General features: G+C 54.2%; 1 protein-coding gene across 50 annotated transcripts in view; it reads left to right on the top strand.

Moving 5' to 3' along the window:
• The first annotated feature begins 80 nt into the window (after nucleotides 1-80).
• MYO9B (myosin IXB) overlaps nucleotides 81-8,676 on the top strand; it is a 111,919-nt gene continuing 103,323 nt past the window's right edge. For all 50 annotated transcript variants that reach the window (XM_085012416.1, XM_085012410.1, XM_085012436.1 and 47 more), the window contains exon 1: nucleotides 81-208. The gene's annotated coding sequence lies outside the window, so the exon portion shown is untranslated. The remainder of the gene's footprint in view (nucleotides 209-8,676) is intronic.

Below are 8,676 nucleotides of genomic sequence, written 5' to 3'. Positions count from 1 at the left end.
GGTCGGAAGTGATGGGCGTGGTTTAGGGGTCCCCGCCCCCTAGCGCGCTGGCGTCACGCCCCCCGGACCCCGCCCCTCCGGAACCCGGAAGCGGGAGCGCGCGGGGGAGCCGCGGGCGCGGCGGGGCGGAGCGGCCCGAGGAGCAGCGGGCTGGCTGCCGGGCGGGGATCCGGCCCGGGACCGGCGGCGCGCGGCGGCCGAGGCCCAGGTGAGTGCCGGGCGGCCGCGGGTTGAGTGTTCGATCTTGAAGCTCTCATCGGCGGGCTGCCTTGTGGAGGGACGGATCTGAGGGTTATTGGGGGGGCGCGAAGGCAGGGGTCTAGGGGGCGGGAACGAGCGTGGGTGTCGCGGAGGGTTTGCAGGAGACGGAGTGGGAATGGGAGGATGAAGGAAAGTTGATGTGATGAGTCTGGTGAAGGAGTTTTTGGGCGGGTGTGGAGGCAGATCTTGTGGCTTTGAGCAGCTTCTCTGTGGAGGACGTGGCTTAAGTGGTAGTTGGAGGGTCGCAGGAAATGGGGCTGGGAGGGGGAGAGGCAAAGAGGCGGGGTTGAGAGGCCCAAGCTGGGGGTTGAGAGGAGCGAGGCCGCTGGGGGAACAGTCGGGGTGCGATTGGGAGGGAAGGGGTGCAGGACGGCCTGGGGGCGTCTTCCTGCGGTTGAAGAGGTAGAGGAATAGTGCCTGAGGGAGGGCAGTGCCTAGGACTCAGTGGTTGCTCAATAAACGCGAGGGGTTCTGAACCCAGTGGTACGGTGGCTGGCCGAATTGGTAAGAGGAGAAATGGGGGAGGGGAGGAGAGGCAGAAGCGGGGGTAGAAGTCAAGGCAAGAAACAGCTGAGGTCCGGTCCAGGGAGCGCCTGGGGAGGAGGGGAGGAAGGAAAAGACTAAAGGAAATGAAAGGACTAAAGTGGCCCGGTTCCGATGTTGGGGTGCAGCCCATGGAGATTCGAGGGCCTTCCTGTCCCCCTCTTGATTCATCTTATTCCTGACTTTGCCCCCAACTGCTGGGTGAGCCAGGCTAGTCCCAGCGCCTTCTGGGTGGTATTCAGGACTTGAAAACCCAACACTCTCCTCCTAAGACAGGGCTGGCCAGAGCCCGGGGGTTCTAGAGAGCAAGGAAGGTGCTATTGGGCCCGCTATGGGACCGGAACTGGGTTTCAGCGGGGAGGGGGGTGGGTGTGCACAGAACCCGCATGTGCTAAGCTGTCACCACCTCCTCCGAGTTGCATCCTTGGACTTAAATGGGTAAAACGACATACAGGAAATCTGTCCCCCAGCGGCTCTGAGCTTGCTCAGCCTGGGAGAGGCATAGCAGCCAGCAGGCGCCCTGTAGGCCAGGGGTCTTTAAGGGAAAGCCTCTCCTGTACCTCTTTGTCTGAGGTGGGAGCTGGTGGGAAGATTGTGCCTTACACTTGGTGGGTACCCGCTCCTTTCTTCCTGAGGTATATTCTGGTCTTGGAGTCTCCAGACTCTTTAGGCATCCAGGAGCAGTGGGAGGTGACATGGGCAGCCAGAAAGTTGTGTCCGATATGCCTGGGTCTGGTGGGGGCCTTGCACTAAATAGTTTTGATCAGCATTAATTTCCTAACCCTGTGAATCCTTGTCTGGGATCTGCAAGAAGGGCCAGGGAGCCTGGGTTTTTAACGCATTCGGGACATGAATCTGGATAGCTTCAGATTCTGAATGTAAAGAGGGCCACAGAAAGATAACCACCCCTTTCACTTCCAGAATGTTCTGGCCCTTATGGAACCTTCCATAAGCAAGGCTCCCAGCCTCACTTGGCCAGAACCCATGATTAGAGCCCCAGCCGTGCCTCCTGCAGGTTTTGAGTATGGGCTTGCCTTGGCCAGGACGCTCCCCTGCTCCCCCCTCCCCCCTCCCCTCCCTAAACCAGACCAGAATCTTCTGGTTCCACAGCCCTGTAGTCGTTTCCTCCTTGCACCAGGAGCATAGCCAGGCAGGCTCTCATGGAGGGTCCTGTGTTGGCGGTCCTAACCTTGGTCAAGTCTCTTTGTTTCTTGCAAAACAAACAGATTGGCCTAATCATTGTTTCTCAACTCTGAAACCCAACCTCGGCATCTCCAGCACACAGCCCCCTCTAATTTTATACAGCCCCCAACAGGGGAATCCCCACTGCAGTGATTTTTCCCCCTTTTGTTCAGCTTTCCATCCTACAGTTTATATCTGAAAACAGTTATCTTACTGCTCCTTTATCTTCCATATAGAAAATCAGCAGTGCCAAAATGTGCTTTTGCACATCATACCTGTCCAAAGTTTCAGCTATGTCCTTCTGATTGGAAATCCCTGGGTAAGATCCTCTCTCAGGTCCAGGCCTGTGACTCAGAGAAGCAGGTGGGGACTTGGGATTCTCCCCTTTCTGTTTCACTGAGGGACCCATTTTCATTCCTCAAAGGGGCTTGTTAACTTGCTGCTTCCCTTTCCTTGTTTCTCTGAAGTCATGTGTCTCGGGTGGGCCTGGAGTTCTGTTAAGTGAGGGCTGATTGTGCCAAGCTCTGTGGGCTGGGTCCCAGGGACAGAGATGAGCCCTTGTACCTAGAGGAGGGACATTCTAGTGGGCACTCGCCCACAGGAATAATGGAGTTCAGAGTAGTTGGTTATTGCACCAACAGGTGACAAGAAGTTGTGGGAACAGAATCAGGAACAACCAGTGCAAGACTTGGGGCATGGGGGATTCTGACAACTTTCCTTAGAAGGAGTGGCTGGCCCCAAGCCAAGTCTTGAAGGATATGGAGATGTTAAACCAAGCCCAAAGAGGGAGCCATGTAAGCACATCCCTGCACAGCTCTTTTATTGAGCATCTTCTGCAATAGACGCTTTTATACCCAACTCTTTTATTTTGCCAACTAGCAGACAGCAAGGGGATCCTGGTCCCTGTTTGTTCAATATGGAAACTGAGGTTCAGCCAGGTAATGACATCAGAGATGGCTCCTCGTGCTTTCTAGAAACATGAAGGATCATTAATGACTTCAAACTCTAGACCAGATTGCTAGAGCAGTAGTTTCTCAACTACAGCACTGCTAATATCTGGCACTGGGTCATACTTTACTGTGGGGGCTGCCCTGTACACTATGGGATGTTGAGCAGCATCCCTGGCCCTCACACACGAGATGCCAGTGGTACACACCCACCCCACTTTGTGATAACCAGAAGTGTCTCTAGATGTGGCTGTGTGTCCCCTGGGGGACAGGAACCACTGCTCCGTAGTAAAATCTGGTTCCTGCCCCAGACCCACCATTGCATCAGTGGGTCTTTAGTATTTGTTGGGTTCCTGGTGAATTGCTGCCAAGGGCAGGCGTGGGGAAAAGAGGCCAGCAATTGAAATCTGCCGTCTGTGAGGTTCTGAATCTAGAGTCCTGATTAAAAAAAAAAAGAAAAAAGAAAAAAAAAAAAGGATGCACCATGGGGAATGGACCAGGGTGTGGGAGAAGTTAGGCAGTACGCCCCAAGAATGTTCAGCAGAGGAGGAACAGGAGGTGAGCTGGGGCCGGCCTCACTCTCTGGCACAGCAGATGCTATTGTCTTTCTCTTCTTTGTCTTCCAACTGACCTGGATTTCTGTAGGAACCGTCCTTGTCTTAGAACAAATTGTTGCTTTTTGTCCAAGATTAGAAGTATTACGTTTTCTTCTCAAAGAGGTAGCTCCAGATCACTGTGGCTCTTGAGTCCCCATTATCTTCTCCCCATTTGCTCTCTTTGGCTCCAGATGTCGGTCCATCCTCAAGCACAGACGGCCTAACTTTTGCTCTTTGCCTAGTCCCCTCTGCTTGATCCCCAACCATGACTTTGCCACTTTCACTCCAGGGGAGCAAACGACACATTCTGGGGCTGGCCGACCCCTTCCTGGATGCTGCCCTCCCCCTGAGTCCCCATCCACCAGCCTTTTGTGCACCCAGCATCCCAGCCAACTGTGCCAGGCAGCCCCTGCTCGGCCTCCCCACCGAGCAAGACAGGCCCTTCTCTCTGCCCTCATCCCAGAGACGGAGGAACAGAACAAAGGGCTCTGTCTGAGCACTGCCGGGGCCCCCAATGAGCGAGCCTGCTGCTGGCTGCGGGGCAGAGCCCATCGCTTCGCCTCTTGTCTTTCTCCATTTGAGCCCAGAAAGGGCCTTGGAGATTAGGCATGTCTCAGAAACATAGCCGATGAGTTTGGGTTCTACTCATTTCCTCGTTGAGACTCTTGAGCCCGAGCCCGATGATAAATAAAGTAGTGATTCAAGGGTTCAGCCTGTGGCTTAGTCGGAGCAGTGAATATTAGTCGGAGCAGTGAATAAGCCGTCCTGGTCTGACTCATTCGTTTACATCCCAGCTCTGCCCTGTTTCTCCGAATTGTGTGTGCTCGAGGGAAGCCAGCTCCAAGCATTTCATGACTGTCACTGCCAGGCGTGTGAGTTCCCTGGGGCCACCGTGGCAAAGTAGCCCACAGGCTGGGTGGCTTAAGCAACAGAAATATATTGTCTCCTGGATCCCAGCCGTGGCGGGGGGGCAAAGTCCAAATCAAGGTGTGGGCAGAATCGGATCCTTCCAAGGTCCATGAGGGTAGCATGCATTCAGGCCTCCCTCCTTGGCTTGTCGTCGGCCGCTTCTCCCTGAGTCTTCACCTCATCTCACTTCTGTGCAGGTCTGTGTCCAGTTGACCCCCTTGGATCAGGGCCCACCCTAATGACCTCATTTTAACTGAGCCACATCTTTGAAGGCCCTGTCTCCAAATACGGTCACATTCTGAGATCCTGGGTAGTAGGACTTCATTTGGGTGGGGGTGGGGGTGGGGACCACCACTCAGGCCATAACACTGGGTAAGAGACAGCTTTCATTTTTATTTCATAAGGGAATTGGGGATAAATAATTGTGCCAGTAGAGAATAACCCCGTTTTGTTTTGTCTCATTCATTTAAATAAACATCTTAGGGGAGATGCGCAGGTTTGGCCACATCAACTTTGGAAGTGCCCTCTTAGGGAATTTCCTAGATCTTGAACATGTCCTTATACGTGGGGTGACTATAGAGAGGCAAGAACATGACTCGGGGCGGGGGGGCGGGGAGCAGATCTTGGGGGACTTGACAAGGAGTGTATTTAGAGCCAGGCCTGGAAGGCAGTGTATACCCGCCTGGGGCCAGCCAAGGTCTATAATTGAAGCATACAAGGGGTCCCTTTCCTCAGTATTGCCTGGGTCAGGAGGAGGCGGTCCAAGAACAACTCCTTTCATGGAACAAAGTGACTTCGCGACCAGCTGCTGCCACAGGTGATCAGACAAAAAGAAGTTTCTGAAAGAGCTGAAAGTCGTTCTGAAAAAAGTGTTAACAAAGCCACGTGCAGATTTGGCTCTCAGGGATACTGAGGAAGTGGCAGCAGCCCTTGTCTCTCTGCCCAGAGCGCAGATACCCAGCCAGCAGTCATGCCCACGGAAGTCAGATTACCAGCACGGTGAGGCCTGCGAGGTGCCCAAGGCCAGGAGAGCTTCTCATGGGAGCCTGGGTCTGGCTTGAGCTGGCTGATGGAGGAGGACAGAGAGGGCTTGAGAGCACTGACGAGGTGGTCTCCCCCAGGACCTCTGCCACTACTTCCTCTCAAATGAAATCAGGACAGCATTAGCATCAGGACCACCCCCAGGGCTTTGGGGGCATCTTCCGGCTCATCTCAGAGCCTTTCCATCCCATTCTAGGGCAGAGAGAACCTGGGATGCTGAGGGGAGACTTTGAGATTTTGATTCTCAGGGACACACCCGGGGTTTTCATTTCCTGGAGAGTGTGCCAGGGTCTGAGGCCACTACTCAGGAAGATCCCTGGGGTCCTCAGCTGACCCATGGAAATGCTGTTATTGGAATGGGTGCCACAGAGAAAGTGTAAGAGCCTAGCCCAGCCTGTAGACCCTTAGAGAACTGGTCCCTTTCCTCCTGGCAGTCCCTGGATGAAGATGGAGAAGCTGAGGGACAGGTGTCTAGAGTGGATAAAGTGGCCTGACCAGGTGGTTCTAGGCCTCAGCAGCTGGGGCAGTCACCTCACAGGGCCAGCTCCTCTCTCACTCCTTTGTAAATATTGTATAGTCAGGTGAACATGGGCTCAGAATCATGCTAACACCTTGTGTGCCTGTGAGCCCTTGGGGAGACCCTAAAGTATGCAAACATCGTTTTTCTTACTGATTTAAAGAATGATTTCTCAGCCTTGGCATTGGTAGCGTCTGGAGCTGGATCATGCTCTGTGGTGGGGGCCTTCCTACCCATTGGAAGCTGAGCAGCATTCCAGGCTTCCACCCCCCAGATTCCAGTAGCAGCCATCTCCCCAGTTACGACAGCCAAAAACATCTTCAGACACTGCCAGGTAGCCCCTGGGTGAAGAGTCGAGTCCAGTCCCCTGTGATAGTCCCCAGAGCCCTACCTGGCTCTGAGAATCTGAGTTGCCTTTAAAAGCAATGTAGGAGTTCCTTTTGTGGTTCAGCAAGTTAAGAACCCAACCTAGTATCCGTGAAGATGTGGGTTCAACCCCTGGCCTTGCTCAGTGAGTTAAGGATCCAGCATTGCCACAGCTGCAGCGTAGGTTGCAGATGCAGCTCAGATCCAGAGTTGCCATGGCTGTGGTGTAGGCCAACAGCTGCAGCTCCAACTTGACTCCTGACCCAGGAACTTCCATATGCCTCGGGTGTGGCCATAAAAAGAAAAGAAATAATTAAAAGCAATGTAGTGTTCCCTTATACTCTGGGAGCTACCTGGCCTTGTCTCAAGCCAAGGCTTTTGTGTGTTGTCACCGCGGCTCTGCCTGTATTAGGTTCTCAAGGTAGCTTTCCACTGGAGCATGATGGAAAGGTGAGTTGTATGATTGGAACGAGGGCTCCCAAAGGGTTCTCTGCCCATCCATACCTATTTCCCAGGCAGCCTTCCATGTCTTTATAAGCCTTGCTGGTCGACCGGAAAGAACCTGGAGCCCAGCCCCACAAAGGGCTTTGTAGGTCTGCCTTCCCCTTGTAATCAGAACCCTTGTGTCCCATGGGTCTGACCCAAGCCACCATCATTCCCCCTGATACCCACACTTGCAGAAGCTGATGACTGCCTCCCTCCCCCAACCCCGGTCTGCCTGGCACTCTAGGCCTGGCTGATCCCTTCCTGATGTCACTCACGTCTGGATACTCCCTGCCTCCAACCAGCCAGACTTGCTCCCCATCAGACTTGCATGAAAATCCAGACTCCTTCCCACGTTCGCAAGGCCCTGCGGGATCTGACCTTCCTGACCTTGGCCCCTCCCCCTCCAGCCTCGGCCCTGCTGGCCACACTAGTCCCCTTGTTCTGAGGCCAGCCCTGGCTGCCCCTGCCCTTGGCACTCACCGCCCTCACTTGGGCTGCCATCGCCAAGCGCAGCGCATCCGCCCCCTTTTCACTGCACAGGCCTCAGCAGCTCATTCCTCTGAGCGCTTCTCTGCCTCCTGGTTAGTCCAAAATGACCACTCGCTCTGGTCAGTTTCTTCCCTATGGCAGCACCACTGACATCCGGGGCCAGATCATTCTCTGTCATGGGGACTGTCCTGCGCCTTGTAGGGTATTGAGCAGCATCCCTGGCCTCCGCCCACCAGATGCCATAAGTACCTCCCCTCCCCGCAGTGGTGACAACCAAAAATGTCTCCAGCCATTGCCAAGTGTCCCCCGGGGGGGCAGGCAGAATGACCTCCAGGGTTGAAAGCTGCTGCTCTGACGCACTGCAGCACTCTTGCTATTGGAAATGCCCCATCACTGGTTGTTTGATTTGTCAAGTTGCCTGAAAGCCAGACACCACTCTCACTCTCACTTTTGCCGGCTGCCAGCCCCCGGGGTGGAAGTGGAGAAGCATTAGTTGACTGTATGGATGTTGAAAGAAGACAGCCTTGTTGGAGATGTCACCGCAGACCCCAGAGAGAAGCTCAGCTCAGGGAGATGGATGGTCCTGACTGCCCCAGCACATCCTTGCCAAAGGGCCTTTCCCCAGGGCTTAGACTGGTTGGGCCAGACTGGAAGGCCTAGGGGGACAAATTAAGGAAGAAAAGGACAGTCTTGAGAAGGTGTTTGGGAGGGGCTTCTCCAGGGATATTTAAATAAAGAAGAAAAGAAGTGGTGGCCCTCCCCGAAGGTGGCTTCACTGGGAGCACCCAGTATGTTCTGCATCAGACACCTGGACTCGTGTTCTGGGGCTGCTGTAAACTGGTACCAGAAACTGAGTGGCTTAAGCAGTAGCAATTGACTCCCTCGCAGTTCCCCAATGGCTCAGGAAATTAAGGGTCCGGCGTCATTGCTGTGGCTCTGGCTACTACTGTGGCACAGGTTCAGTCCCTGGCCCCAGAACCAATGCATGCTGAGAGCGTGGCCAAAATGAAAAAAGAAAAGGAAAAAAAATTAGTTCCCTTGCAGTTCTGGAGGCCAGAAGTCCAAACCCTAGGCATCAGCAGTGCCGTGACTCTCTCTAAAGGCTCCAGGGGTGAAGGGGTCTTTCCTTGTCTCTCCTAGCTTCTGGGGGCCCCCAGGAGTTTTCCTCCAGCCCTGAGCTGCTGAGGCTGAGAAACGCGCTTCTTTCGTAGCCGTTTCTCAGTGTGCTCCTCTTTCCCGTAACTTAGCGTGATGGTTTCTTCTTTTAAAAAACTCCCAACGGGAGTTCCTGTTGTGGCTCAGTGGTCAACGAATCCGCTAGGAACCGTGAGGTTTCAGA

This window comes from Sus scrofa, chromosome 2 (genome assembly GCF_054392235.1).
Source record: "Sus scrofa isolate SSC_HxYL_T2T_F1_AM1 chromosome 2, Sscrofa_HxYL_maternal_Yorkshire_Landrace_v2.0, whole genome shotgun sequence".
Lineage (NCBI taxonomy): Eukaryota > Metazoa > Chordata > Mammalia > Artiodactyla > Suidae > Sus > Sus scrofa.
The sequence above is the reverse complement of the archived record's forward strand: the minus strand, read 5'-3'. Positions and strand labels throughout refer to the sequence as shown.